The following is a 14,857-nucleotide window of genomic DNA, read 5'->3' on the forward strand; positions in this document are numbered from 1 at the left end:
GAGGGTCACAAAGCAAAATTTGAGGGAGAGGGAGAAAAAAATGTCCAGATAAAGCAATTACATTAGATTTATGGAAGAAAGCAGTTATGATGTAGAAAGGAATGTGGTAGATGAGGTATCTGGGAAAACAGCAGGTGAGAGAAAAGGAGAAATATGTTAACCTCTGATATCTGTGTATCAGAGCACTGTACACAGGTAGCACATAAAGGTGATACAAGGCTTAATCACAAGGAGGTAAATTCTATGCCTCTAAATTTGGCCCCATTGGGACTAGTTGAAATGAAGTTTTCTTTATATACTTTTTCTCTGATTGTTTAGCCTCTTCCACTGTACCAAGGATCACCTCACTACCACTGCTTTCCAAGAGCCACCTTAAAAAATCCCTAACTGGCTCCCTGTTTCTAATTTTACTCCCCCCCACCCCGTTTCTATTCACTACTCATCAGGGGAAAAAAAAAAAAAAAAAAACCCACTGACCCTTTTTTATTTAAAAAATATATATATCTTGTGGTAAGTATATACATAAAATAAAATATTTACCATATCAACGCATTTACATATATAATTCAATGCTGTTAGTTACATTTACTATTGCGCAACCGTATCGATCTTTTTTAAAATGTAAATCAGCTGTTCATCCTCATGGTTTTGTGTCTCGAGCGGAATATAATCCCCGACCATCGCCACAAATCTGGTCATGGCCTGGTCCTGCCTTTCCTCATGTCCTACCACCCACCTCCTTGCTCACTCAGCCCTAGCTACACTGGACTTCCGGCTGTTTCTCAAACCCACCAAACATGCTTCTAGGGCCTTAGGGCCTTAACACTTGCTGTTCTTCTGCCGGATATTCAGTGGGTTGCTCACTAACTTAGTTCAAGTCTGTGCTCATAGCCTGTCTCCTAAAGTAGGGCCTCCAGGCCACTCCAGGCCACTCCAGGCCACTCTACCTGTCTTCATAACATATATATATCTGACTTTGGATTACATATTTGTTTATTGCATATTATCTAAGACGAAGATGTGACTTCCGTGACAGCAGAAATTGTGTCTGTTTGATCCAGTAACCTCTTCAGTGCCTGGAAGAGTGCTTGGCACATAGTAGACATTTGATAGCTATGTATGAAGTGAATGAATGATTGAATAAATGATCTGCAAATAGAAATTAAGTTAACCTGTGTGACACCAATCACTAATAGTAATTGAGTGCTGACAAAACACAAAGCTCCCTAATGTACATGGTGCAAGAACACAGCCAACATAAGTGCTGTAACTTAGGAGCATACAAGGGAGCTCAGAGATGACTGAGCCTACTCTCTATTAAGATGCTAACACCCAAAATGCGGAATGGCATATCACTGTTCACATACCCAGTTGTGGTTGTCTAGACAACAGTATTTACTGGCCAGAGTTGTGTTTGTTTATCCCACACAGCAAGCTCTTCATCCTCTAAACAATATGATTCTAATGGGGAAGACCAGACACGTTCACTTGACAATAACTTAGGGACACCTGCAAAGCATAACATCTATTTGTGGTCACATATTAAATAAAATACAATTATTTATAATAGACATGGAGTGATGGTCAGGAGATGAAGAGTGGGACAGGGACATTCTTGTGGAAGGGAGGGAGCTCTGTGTGTGTGTCGAAGGGAGGATTATGGGGAACTAAAGAAATAAATACTCAGGACAGTGTGGTTTCTGTGCCTACACACAGACCCAAATATCAAGTGGCACCTCTATTAAAAAGGGAGCTACAAGAAAGGGCTGGGAGAACTCTTTCTATGTGGGATTTTGTGAGACATGTGACATGTATTTGGAAGCCTAAATAGCAAAGAACAGTGCCCTTTCAATTCTTTCTGGAAGCTTGGGAAACGGCACCTTGGTCACGGAAGCTGCGTTCCTGGGAGGGCATCAGTCGCTGTGACAGAGTCACTGTGAAGGTACCACCTTCAAGTCATTTGCAGCAGTTGGCGTTGGCAAGTCATATTACCAGAGGGTAGAGTCGGAATCCACTCAACAGCAACTAACAACATCAACAAAGGATAGGAGAAGGTGTTCCTGGGGAGTGTGGATGCTTAAACACTAAACTACTAACTGAAAGGTTGGCGACTCGAATCCACCCAGAGGCACCTTGGAACAAAGACCTGGCAATCTACCTCCAAAAGATTACGCTCTTGAAAACTCTATGGGGCATAGTTCTACTTTGACACACAAGGGGTCACCATGAATCCAAACTGATTTAATAGCAACTTTTTTTTTTGTCCTTTAAGTGAAAGTTTACAGCTCGAGTTAGTTTCTTGTATAAAAATTTATACACATTGTTATGTGACCCGAGTTGCTATCCCTATAATATGTCTGCACACTCCTCCTTTCCACCCCGGATTTCCCATGTCCATTCAATCAGCTCCTATCCCTTTCTGCCTTCTCATCTTGCCTCTGGACAGGAGCTGCCCATTTAGCTTCATGTATCTGCTTGAACTAAGAAGCACCCTCTTCATGAGTATCACTTTATGTCTTTTAGTCCTGTCTAATCTTCGTTTGAAGAGTTGGCTTCGGGAATGGTTTTAGTTCTGGGTTAACAGAGAGTCCAAAGCCATGTCTTCTGGAGTTTCCCCAGTCTCAATCAGACCATGAAGTCTGGTCTTTTTACTAGAATTTGAGTTCTGCACCCCACTTATCTCCTGCACGGTCGGGGGCTCTCTGTTGTGTTTCCTGTCAGGGTGTTCATCGGTGGTAGCCAGGCACCATCCAGTTCTTCTGGTCTCAGGCTGATGGAGTGTCTGGTTTATGTGGCCCTTTCTGTCTCTTGGGCCCATATTTCCTTTGTGTCTTTGCTTTTCCTCATTCTCCTTTGCTCCAGGTGGGTTGGGACCGATTGATGCATCTTAGATGGCTGCTTGCTAGCTTTTAAGACCCCAGATGCCACTCACCAAAGTGGGATGCAGAACATTATCTTAATAAAATTTGTTATGCCAATTGACCTAGATGGGCCCTGAAACCATGGTCCTCAGACCCCTGCCCCTACTACTCTGTCCTTCAAAGTGTTTGGTTGTATTCAGGAAAGTTATCAGCTTTTGGTTGCATCTAAGTTAGTTTAGGTAGGTAGTATGTTTCTAGAAATTTGCCAATTTCTCTAGGTTTTCAAAATTATTAGAGTACAGTTTTTCATAGTATTCTGTTATGATTCTTTTAATTTCAGTTGGGTCTGCTGTAATACACCCATCTCATTTCTTATTTGGGTTATTTTCTTCCTCTTCTGTTTTTCTTTTGTCAGTTTGGCTACTGGTTTATCAATTTTGTTGATCTTTTCAAAGAACCAGCTCTTGGTCTGGTTAACTCTTTCAATTGTTTTTCTATTCACTATTTCATTTAATTCTGCTCTAATATTTATTACTTGCTTTCTTCTGGTGCCCAAGGGCTTCTTTTGCTGCTCTGTATTTGTTCAAGTTGTATGGTTAATGTTTTAATTTTGGCCTGCCCTTCTTTTTAGATGTGTGCATTTATTGCTATAAATTGACCTCTGGGTGCTGCTTTTGCTGTGTCCCAAAGGTTCTGATAGGATGTGTTGTCATTATCATTTGATTCTCTGAATTTCTTTATTTCATCCTAAGTTCTTCTATGACCCAGTAGTTTTTGAGCAAGGTGTTGTTCAGTTTCCATGCATTTGATTTTTTCCCTTGCTTTTTCTGTTTTTGATTTCTACTTTTAAGGCTTTGTGGTCAGAAAAGATGCTTTGTAATATTTTGAAACTTTGGATTCTGTTAAGGCTTGCTTTACGGCCTAATATATGGTCTATTCTGGAGAATGTTCCATGTGCATTGGAATAGAAAATACACTAGGCTGCTTTTGGGTGGAGTGTTCTGTGTATGTCTATGAGATCAAGTTGGTTGATTGTGGCATTTAGATCTTCTGTGTCTTTATTGAGCTTCTTTCTGGATGCTCTGTCCTTCACCAAAAGTGGTGTGTTGAAGCCTCCTACTATTATCGTGGTGCTGTCTATCTCTCTTTTCAATGCCGTTAGAGTTTGTTTTATGTATTTGGGAGCCATGTCATTGGGTGTATAAATATTTATTATGGTTATATCCTCCTGGTGTTATTGATCCTTTAATCATTATATAGTGTCCTTCCATATCCTTTGTGGTGGATTTTAAAGTCTATTTTTTCAGAGATTAATATTGCCACCCCTGTTCTTTTTTGATTGTTGTTTGCTTGATATATTTTTTCAGTCCTTTGTGTTTTAGTTTGTTTGTATATTTAAGTCTAAGGTGTGTCTCTTGTAGGCAGTATATAGATGGATTTTTTTTTTTTTTATCCATTCTGCCACTCTCTCTCTCTTTATTGGTGCATTTAGTCCATTTGCATTCAGCACAATCATTGATAGTTATGAGTTTAGTGCTGTCATTTTGATGTTTTTTTTCTGTGTGTGTTGTTGACAGTTTCTTTGTTCCACTTAATTTTCTGTGCTGAGTCATTTTTCTTTATGTATTTTTATCTTTTTTGTTGATTTTGTATTTGCTGAGTCTTTATGTTTTTCTTTTTTTTTAATTTTGATATGTAGGATTGTTAGTTTCCTATGTGGTTACCTTAATATTTATCCCTGTTTTTCTACATTTAAACCAATCTTTTATTTCTTTATATTGCCTTGACTTCCTCTCCATATGAAAGATCTATGACTACATTTTTTAGTCCCTCTTTTTTTTGTTTTAATGTTGTCATCTTTTACATATTGATGTCTCTGTTTCCCTATTTTCAGCATTTTAGCTTTGATTTATTTTTGTGACTTCCCTAACTGGGTTGATATCTGGTTGTTTTGCCTGTGTTCTAGTCTTGAGTTGTTATGTGATGTTATTGATTTTCAACAAGAAGGCTCTCTTTAGTATTTCTTGTAATTTTGGTACGATTTTTGCAAATTTGCTAAACTCCTGTTTATCTGGAAATACACTAATTTCACCTTCATATTTGAGAAACAGTTTTGCTAGATATATAATTCTTGGCTGGCAATTTCTTTTTTTTTTTTTCCTTCAAGGCTTTTTGTATGTATCCCATTGCCTTCTTGCCTGCATGGTTTCTGCTGAGTAGTCCAAGCTTAGTCTTTTTTTTTTTTTTTTTTTTAATTTTTGTCGTGCTTTAAGTGAAAGTTTACAAATCAAGTGCGTCTCTCACATAAAAACCTTCCTACATACTCCTAGTTGCTCTCCCCCTAATGAGACAGCCCACTCCCTTCCTCCACTCTCTCTTTTCATGTCCATTTCACCAGCTTCTAACCCCCTCTACCCTCTCATCTCCCCTCCAGGCAGTAGATGCCAACATAGTTTCAAGGGTCCGCCTGATCCAAGAAGCTTACTCCTCACCAGCATCCCTCTCCAACCAATTGTCCAGTCCAATCCCTGTCTGAAGAGTTGGCTTCGGGAATGGTTCCTGTCCTGGGCCAACAGAAGGTCTGGGGGCCATGACCACCGGGGTCCTTCTAGTCTCAGTCAGACCATTAATTCTGGTCTTTTTATGAGAATTTGGGGTCTGCATCCCACTGCTCTCCCGCTCCCTCAGGGCTTCTCTGTTGTGTTCCCTGTCAGGGCAGTCATCAGTTGTAGCCGGGCACCATCTAGCTCTTCTGGTCTCAGAATTATGTAGTCTCTGGTTTATGTGGCCCTTTCTGTCTCTTGGGCTCATAATTACCTTGTGTCCTTGGTGTTCTTCATTCTCCTTTGATCCAGGTAGACTGAGACCAATTGATGCATTTTAGATGGCTACTTGCTAGCCTTTAAGACCCTGGAGGCCACTCTCGAAAGTGGGATGCAGAATGTTTTCTTAAAAATTTTTATTATGCCTGTTGACTTAGATGTCCCCTGAAACCATGATCTCCAAAACCCCACCCCTGCTACTCTGGTCTTCAAAGCATTCAGTTTATTCTGGAAACTCCTTTGCCTTTGGTTTAGTCCGTTGTGCTGACCTCACCTATATTGTGTGTTGTCTTTTCTGTCACCTAAAGTAGTTCTTATTTACTATCCAATTAGCGAATACCCCTCTCCTTCCCTCCCTGCTCTTGTGACCATCAAAGAATATTTTCTTCTCTGTTTAAACTTTTTCTTGAGTTCTTATAATAGTGGTCTTATACAATATTTGTCCTTTCGCAACTGACTAATTTCACTCAGCATAACGCCTTGCAGAACCCTACATGTTATGAAACATTTCACAGATTCCTCACTGTTCTTTGTCAATGCGTAGTATTCTATTGTGTGAATATACCAGAATTTATGCATTCATCCATTGTTGGGCACCTTGCTTGCTTCCATCTTTTTGCTATTGTAAACACTGCTGCAATGAACATGGGTGTGCATATATCTGTTCATGTAAAGCAAGCTTAGTCTTGTTGACTCTCCTTTGTAGGTGACTTTTCATTTATCCCTAGCCACTCTTAAAATTGTCTCTTTATCTTTGGTTTTGGCAAGTTTTTATTAGAACATGTCTTGGTCCAATGGAACAGAATTGAGAATCCAGACATAAATCCATCCACGTATGAGCAGCTGATATTTGACAAAGGCCCAAAGTCTGTGAAATGAGGAAAAGACAGTCTCTTTAACAAATGGTGCTGGTATAACTGCATATTCATCTGCAAAAAAAAAAAAAAAAAAAAAACAAGACCCATACCTCACATCGTGCACAAAAACCAACTCAAAATAGATCAAAGACCTAAATATAAAATCTAAAACATTAAAGATCATGGAAGAAAAAGTAGGGACAATACTAGGAGCCCTACTACATGGCATAAACAGTATATAAAACATTACTAACATTGTGCAAATACCAGAAGAGAAATTAGATAACTGGGAGCTCCTAAAAATCAAATACCTATGCTTATCCAAAGGCTTCACCAAAAGAATAAAAAGATTACCTACAGATTGGGAAAATTTTTTTAGCTATGACATTTCCAGTCAGTGTCTAATCTCTAAAATCTACATAATACTGCAAAAACTCAACGACAAAAAGAAAAATAGCCCAATTAAAAAATGGGCAAAGGATATAAACAGACACTTCACCAAAGAAGACATTCAAGGGCTAATAGATACATGCGGAAATGCTCATGATCATTAGCCATGAGAGAAATGCAAATCAAAACTACAATGAGATACCATCTCACCCCAAGAAGTCTAGCATTGATCCACAAAATAATAAATGTTGGAGAGGTTGTGGAGAGACTGGAACACTTATACACTACTGGTGGGAATGTGAAATGGTACAGCCAGTTTGGAAATCAATTTGGCACTTCCTTAAAAAGCCAGAAATGGAGCTACCATATGATCCAGCAATTCCACCTCTTGGAATATACCCTAAAGAAATAAAAGCCTTAACATGAGCATATATATACATACCCATGTTCATTGCAGCACTGTTTACAATAGTAAAAAGTTGGAAGCAACCAAGGTGCCCATCAATGGATGAATGGATAAATAAATTATGATATATTCACACAATGGAATACTACACAATGATTAAGAACAATGATGAATCTGTGAAACATTTCATAACATGGAGGAATCTGGAAGGAATTACCCCAAGTGAAATTAGTCAATTGCAAAAGAACAAATATTGTATGAGACCACTATTTTAAGAAATCCAGATAAAGCTTAAACACAAAAGGAAATATTCTTTGTTGGTTACAAGGGTGGGGAGGGAGGGAGAGGGATATTCAACTAAATTTTTTTTAGGTGAAGGGAAGGGCAACACGTAACACAGGGATAGTGAGGACAACTGGACTAAACCAAAAGCAATTTCCTCAATACATACATAAGCTTCAAAGGCCAGTAGCAGTGACCGTCTGGGGACCATAGTATCAGGGAACATCTAGGTCAATTGGTATAACAAAATGTGTTAAGAAAACGGTCTGCATTCCACTTTAGTAAGGGGCATCTGGGGTCTTAAACGCTAGCAAGTGGCTCTCTAAGATGCATCAATTGGTCTCAACCCACCAGGAGCAAAGGAGAATGAAGAACACCAAAGGCACAAGGTAAATATGAGCCCAAGGGACAGAAAGGACCACATAAACCAGAGACTCCATCAGCCTGAGATCTGAAGAACTAGATGGTGCCCAACTACCACTTGTCACTGCCCTGACAGTGAACACAACAGATAATCCCTGATGGAACAGGAGAACAGTGGATGATGATCCTACATTCTCATAAAAAGACCAGGCTTAATGGTCTGACTGAGACTGGAGGGACCCTGAGGGTCAAGGTCTCCGAGCCCTTTGATAGCCCAATATTGGAACCATTTCCAAAACCAACTATACAGATAGGAATTGGTCTAGACTATTTTTTTTTTTTTTTATATAAGGCAGAAAATGATGCTGGTGAGGAGTGAACTTCGTGGCTCAAGTAGACACATGAGACTATGTGGGCGACTCCTGCCTGGTGGGGAGATAAGAAGGAAAAGGGGGACAGGAGCGGGTTGAATGGACAAGAGGAATACTGGGTGGAGAGGAAGAATGTGCTGTCTCATTAAGGGGAGAGCAGCTGGGAGTGCACAGTGGAGTGTGTATGGCTTTTTGTATGAGAGATTGACTTGATATGTAAACTTTCACCTAAAGCACAATAAAAAAAAAAAAGAAGAAGAAGAATATGCCTTGGTGACTTTCTTTTAGGATCCGCTTTGTGTGGTGTTCTTTGAGACTCTTGGATAGATATCTTCTCATCTTTCATGGTATCAGGGAAGTTTTCTGCCAAGAAATCTTCAACAATTCTCTCTGTATTTTCTGTTATCCCTCCTCTCCCCACCCTCATCTGGAACTCCAGTCACTTGTAGGTTATTACTCTTGATAGAATCCCAAATAATTCTAAGCACTTCTTCATTTTTCTTTTAATTCTTTTATCTGATTTTTCCTCAAATAAGTTGGTGTCAAGTGCTTTACCTTCAGTCTCATTAATTCTGATTTCCATTGCCTCAGTTGTTCCTATGGCTTTCTACTGAGTTGTCTATTTTATCATTGACTTTTTGAAATTCTGTTTGCTGTCTCTCTATGGATTCTTGCAACCTGTTAAATTTGGTCATTATGCTCTTGTATAACCTTCTTAAGTTCCTCTATTGCTTTGTGTGTTCCTTGGCTTGTTCTGTGTTTTGCCTTATCTCCTTCCTGATCTCTTAAAAGAACTCTGTGTATTAATCTTTTGAATTCTACCTCCAGTAATTCCAAGGAGTTGTCTTCCTCTGGAAGTTTCCTTGAGTCTTTGTTTGGGGAGCTTGCTGAAACCATCCATCATCATCTGCCTCTTTATGTGTTTTGATACTGACTGTTGTCTCTGAGCCATCAATTAACTATTATATTTATTTTATGTTTGTTTACTGTGTCCTAGTTTCTTGTTTTGATATGCCCCAATATCCTGTGAGCTAGTTTGATTATTGGTGCTTTTGAAGATCTCATGTCCTGTCACCAGGTAGTTAGAGCCCAAGAGTACGTTTACTTTTCTTATATGGATTCCATTCAGGTGTCCAGGTAGTCAGTCACCAAGTGTGTGGTGAAGGCTCTTACCTACAGTCCTAGATGGGCAGGAATTATTGGGGTAGGCACAGGTATCTGGATGAAGTAGGGAGTCATGCGCTTCTGAGCAAGGCAGGGGGCAGAGGGCTGCCCCTAGTTTCTGGCAGAAAAGTGTGTACCTGTTCCCTAGAGCGTGTAGGTGGGTGGGTTTTGCAGCTGGACTATGGGCACCCAGTGCTGTTGACTGGAAGGACTGGGAGGCACCACTTATTCTTGGAACTCTGTTGTGAATGGCTAGGTGGCATGGGTGGAGCTATCAGTCCTCTGGCCCCTGATGTGGGTAGATGAGGGCTCTGCTTAATGGGCAGAGCAGTGTCAAATGTCATGAACCTCCTACTCCACCTTATAGCTGATACAGTTGAAAAAAGCTTCAGGTATATACTCTGTTATACTGTGGTAACAAGGGCATACACTGTTGCAATGGGTCCACACAGGTCTACTCAGGTGTTAAAGGCCTTCAGAGTCGATGGACACCTTACACCTGAGTTCCCATCTTAAGGAAGCTGGTATTTTCTCCTGTTTATTATTTTTTTCCCTCTCCAAAGCCAGGAGAATGGCTCAGGACACACAATGGGTCCTATTTCTGGCCCAGGGGATGTGGCAATCACTGAAGCTGGCCTGGGACCTGGTGCAGAGTGGGGAAGGGGGAGGTAAATGGGGAAAAATTCTTCCCAAATAGGGTGTTTTTTGATCCACATGGTAGATTAGACACATGTAGTTAGTTATCTTTTGCCAATTGAGCACCACTTCTCCCTGGTTCTGGAAGCTTGAACAGACTCTCCACCCCTTGGTCTCTCCAGATGTGGAAAACGCGTCCCAAACACCACTGCTTGCCTCACTGTGCACACCAGCCAATCCAGCCTAAAGGGTGCCGGTTTCCACTGGGTCAGGTCTGGCAGCTTCTGGCTGCTTCTGAACTGTTCCTCCCTTCCCCTGACACTCAGTTTGATTCCTCAACTTTGGGTTTGATGTTCAGGGCTCCTAGATTGTCATATATAATTGATTTACTTGTTTTTTCAGGTCTGTTGTAAGAGGGACCACAGGAAGCATCTGACTACTCTGCCATTTGGCCCTGCCTTCTCAGTGGCAACTTTTTAAAAATATTTTTTAAGGATAGAGATGACCATTTGCAGAGATTGAAATGAGTAAATCCCCCACTCATTTGTCAGTTTGTTGTACTGTAGTGGCTTGTAAGTTGCTGTTATGCTGGAAGCTATACCACCAGTATTTCAAATACTAGCAGGGCAACCCATCATAGACAGGTTTCAGCAAAGCTCCCAGAGCAAGACAAACTAGGAGGAAGGGCCTGGCAGTCTACTTCTGAAAAACTGGCTGGTGAAAACCTTATGAATAGCAGCAGAATGTTTTCTGATACAGCTTGGACCAAGCAGTGTCTCGTGCTGTTGTATGTAAGGTAGCTATGAGCCAGAGCCAGCTCGATGGCACCTAACAATAACAACAACAAACCAGTAAATGAGGAAGATGTGGACACAGATTAAGTCCCTGTAATTGTGTAAGGGGAGTTAAAAGTCAGCAAATTTTACCTATTAAAAATAATTTGACCATGTGTTCCCACAGGCTGTCAAGAGCAAAGGAAAGATGAATAGAGATAAAATAGGTGAAAGTGTGCATCATCACAAATAAATCAGCATCAAAACTGTGATTCAGACTGCAAAGCTTTTCCCTGCTCTAGGGTTGACTTTGTTGCACAGGGACATCATTCATTTGTATGCTTTATCTAGGCTCCTATTCAAAAACGGTTGTGGAAAGAATGAGCAAATAATTTATTTCTTGTTTGAAAAGTTAATTCATTTATATTAATATTTAGTTTCTTCCTGTAAGTTGACCAGGTTATTAAATTAACCATTATTCGGTAGCCAAAACAGTACTGTGCAGACAGAATACAAATTGATTGTGTCTATTCTGCAGCAATACAGCTAAGGAAAAACCCAAGTCCAAAGAGGAAAAAATAAGCATCAAGTCAGCTTCCATTCTTCCTCTGGGCCCCTATTCTCCATCATGCTCAGTAGCAGACAGGATGAGAAGGCAGGCAGGTGTCCTGACTTTCTCCTCCCCTGGACCCATGCCTCAATAACTCAACAGCACTTGTCTGTAGCAGGACCTTGAGCTAATCAGCCAAGAAGTCAAACAGGTGTTCTGTGGGTATCAGTCATTCAGTATTCATCTATGAAAATAATATTTTGTGTTTGTCACTAAGGCATGTTGTTGCTAGGTGCTGTTGTGTTGGTTTCGATTCATAGAGGCCCTGTGAACAACAGAACTAAACACTGCCTTGTTCTGTGCCATCCTTGCTTCTAAGGAGCATTCTGACTGTACTTCTTCCAAGACAGGTTTGTTCCTTCTTCTGGCAATCCATGGTGTATTAAATATTCTTCACCAACACCATAATTCAAAGGCATCAGTTTTTCTTTGACCTTCCTTATTCATTGTCTAGACTTTGCTTGCATATGAGGTGATTGAAAACACCATGGCTTGGTAGGCACACCTTAGTCCTCAAAGTGACATCTTTGCTTTTCAAAACTTTAAGAGGTCTTTTGCAGCAGATTCACCCAATGTAATTCATCATTTGATTTCTTGACTGCTGCTTCTGTGGGCATTTATTGTGGATCCAAGTAAAATGAAATCCTTGACAACTTCAATCTTATCTCCATTTACCATAATGTTGCTTATGGGTCCAATTGTGAAGATTTTTGTTTTCTTTATGTTGAGGTGCAATCAATACTGAAGGGTGCAGTCTTTGATCTTCATCATTAAGACAGAGTTTGCCTTTTGTCCCTGTGCTCTTGTTGGTACATTGGCCTTCAACTGGGATTTTCCAGAATAAAGAAGAAAAAAATAAAAATGAAAGATAAAAAAAGGAAGGGATGGAATGGCTTAGAAGGAACAAGTTATATACCTCCAAGAAAACTCTCAGAATATGATTAGGTGGGGCACACATATGAGCAGGCATTACTCCACACCAGCCTTTTGCTTTGAAGTTCCTTCAAGATGAGCTCACCTTCTAATAGAGAGACTCCTTTAAGTGGTGGTGTGGTCCTCGTGGATGGAATCTGGATCACAATCACAAGATCCATATAACTCCCAACCTTACCATTTGATAGTTGGGTGACCTTGGGCTAGTCACTTTACCATCATCTGTCTATGTGGATAACATTCCTACCTCCCAGGACTGTTTTGAGGATCAAATGGAAGTACATGTGAAGAGACTTTGCACCCAGTAAAGCCGTTTGCAAATACTGGGTGTCATTAACCTAAGATTCTTTGGTTCTTTTCTAACTGAAAGCACTTGGTGAGACTCCAAGACAGACTCCATGCTGTACACCAAATTTCATTTTATACCAAATCATGCTAGAGAGTCCAAAGTCTTCCATTTTAAAGCCTCATTTTCTGCTGCTTGCATATTTAAATGAAAATTCATTTGGAGAGTTGTATGCTTGGAACAAGACAGCAGTGACTAAATAAACAAATAATCAGCACAGGATTAGGCCTGATACAAAGGAGGACACAGAGCACCTGCCGTCACACCAGCCTGGGAGGGACAGTGCTGGCAGTCCTTCTGCTCCGGAGTATCCCCCGGGGCCAGGACTCTCTGCTCCCTTGGAAGCATACTGCACAATTAGGCACCTAATGTGTATGGGGGAGTGGGGAGGAGTTAGTGGCGTGTGTTTGCTTTTTAACTTATCCTTTTCTTAATCCTGATTTTCCTCTGCTCTCAGCCAAGGAGAAGCCTCATGACAGCCTTATACTTGGGTAGGACAAAATGTAGGGCATACTTTGAAGCTCAGATTTTGAGTTCCTGCATCAGTTCTTAACCAGAAAAGGCAGCTACTTTGACGAAGATAGCTAATGACACTTCTGATTCTTTCCATGAAAGGAGCTAGTGGGCCATGGCAGGGACATTTGCCCACCATCTTTTCTTGGGGCATCTTGTCCTCTGCACAAAGGCCCTGTCCTCTCATTTGTGCTTGAAGAAGGAGGTGGATGGCCGGGCTCAGTTCAGCGTTCCTGGCCCTGCCCCACCTCATGGGGTAATGCTCTGGCGTGTATGATAGTGAGGTCTAGCCTAGAATGCTGTGCATCTGTATCCCACCCATTTTTTAAGGACACATTCTCCAAGGCAGCATGGTGTTGTGGGTAGTAGATGAGTTCTGGACTTTGATGCCAGGGTTCTGATCCGACCTCTCCCCATGACCCACTGTGTGATCTGGGCCATGCTACTTCAGTATTCTTATCTACAAAATGGACATACCACCATTAACCTCACAGAGAAGTTGTGAGCATTATATGTGTTAATGCCAATAAAGAAGATAGTACCTGTCACCTAGAAAGCTATTACCACCACCCTCAATGGACTTTTCTCTGAAATGTCATGGTCCTGCTGCAGCATCTTACACAATTTACAAGCACCTTGTATTATTTGCTATTTCATTAGTGCACGCCTTTGAGGGCAGGACTCATGCCCATTCGTGCCTTTTATCACTTGTAGTACTTAGCATCTGCTGAGCACAGGATATTTAATAAATAACTGACTTGTTAGCACTCTATTTTGCTTCATGAGCAGTAGAATGGTGAAGTCAGAAGTAACCCATGTCCCACGTGATGTGCAAGCCACTCTGTTTTTGGCTACGCTTCAGTCTGCTGAGTACATTCACTCCCTCCTTAGTGACTACGTATCAGGTGCCTGCCTGCTGCCTTGCAGACCTGGGGCACAGGTGATGGAGAGCATGGCCAGCAGAGTTTCTCCTCCACAGAGTGGGATGGGCTTTCATCAAAAATCTACTTTAAGTATTATTGGTCCCTCAAAAAAGAAATCGTAAGTGATTCAAAGTTCTTAGAAATCACCATAACCGGAAAATCTTGTTGGTATGTAAACAATAGCCTACAAATTACTATGTTTAACTTTTATTGAGCCATGTCATTGAACTGGAAACAGAGCTACAAAATTAGATGTTCCTCACTACCTATTGAGCTTATTTGTCTCTTATGAAGAAAGCAATGATGTGGAGAAACCACCTCATTAAAAAAAATAATAATAATGCTTGTGCTTTTTTAAAGTGTGTTAAATGATTCTATTTGTCGGCAACATGCATGTCGCTTTAGAGGTACATGACTACATCAGAGGCTCGGATGTAAATGCTTTCAGGAAGCTGCTGTTTATTATTTAATAAACTTAAGTTTTTTCCTTTAAATTCTAAATCAAAGGCGTGGTTCAAGTAAAGGAAGCGCTACTGTAGCCAACTGTTCTGAACTATCTGGGAAGGAGGGAATTACCAGGACTTAGGACTTCCGGTGCTAAAACCGG

General features: G+C 40.7%; 1 protein-coding gene across 1 annotated transcript in view; it reads left to right on the top strand.

Moving 5' to 3' along the window:
- The window catches only part of NTM (neurotrimin), a 1,228,179-nt gene that overhangs the window by 292,610 nt on the left and 920,712 nt on the right, over positions 1-14,857 (top strand). The window lies entirely within an intron of this gene.

The sequence above is a fragment of the Elephas maximus genome, chromosome 17, assembly GCF_024166365.1.
Source record: "Elephas maximus indicus isolate mEleMax1 chromosome 17, mEleMax1 primary haplotype, whole genome shotgun sequence".
Taxonomy (NCBI): domain Eukaryota; kingdom Metazoa; phylum Chordata; class Mammalia; order Proboscidea; family Elephantidae; genus Elephas; species Elephas maximus.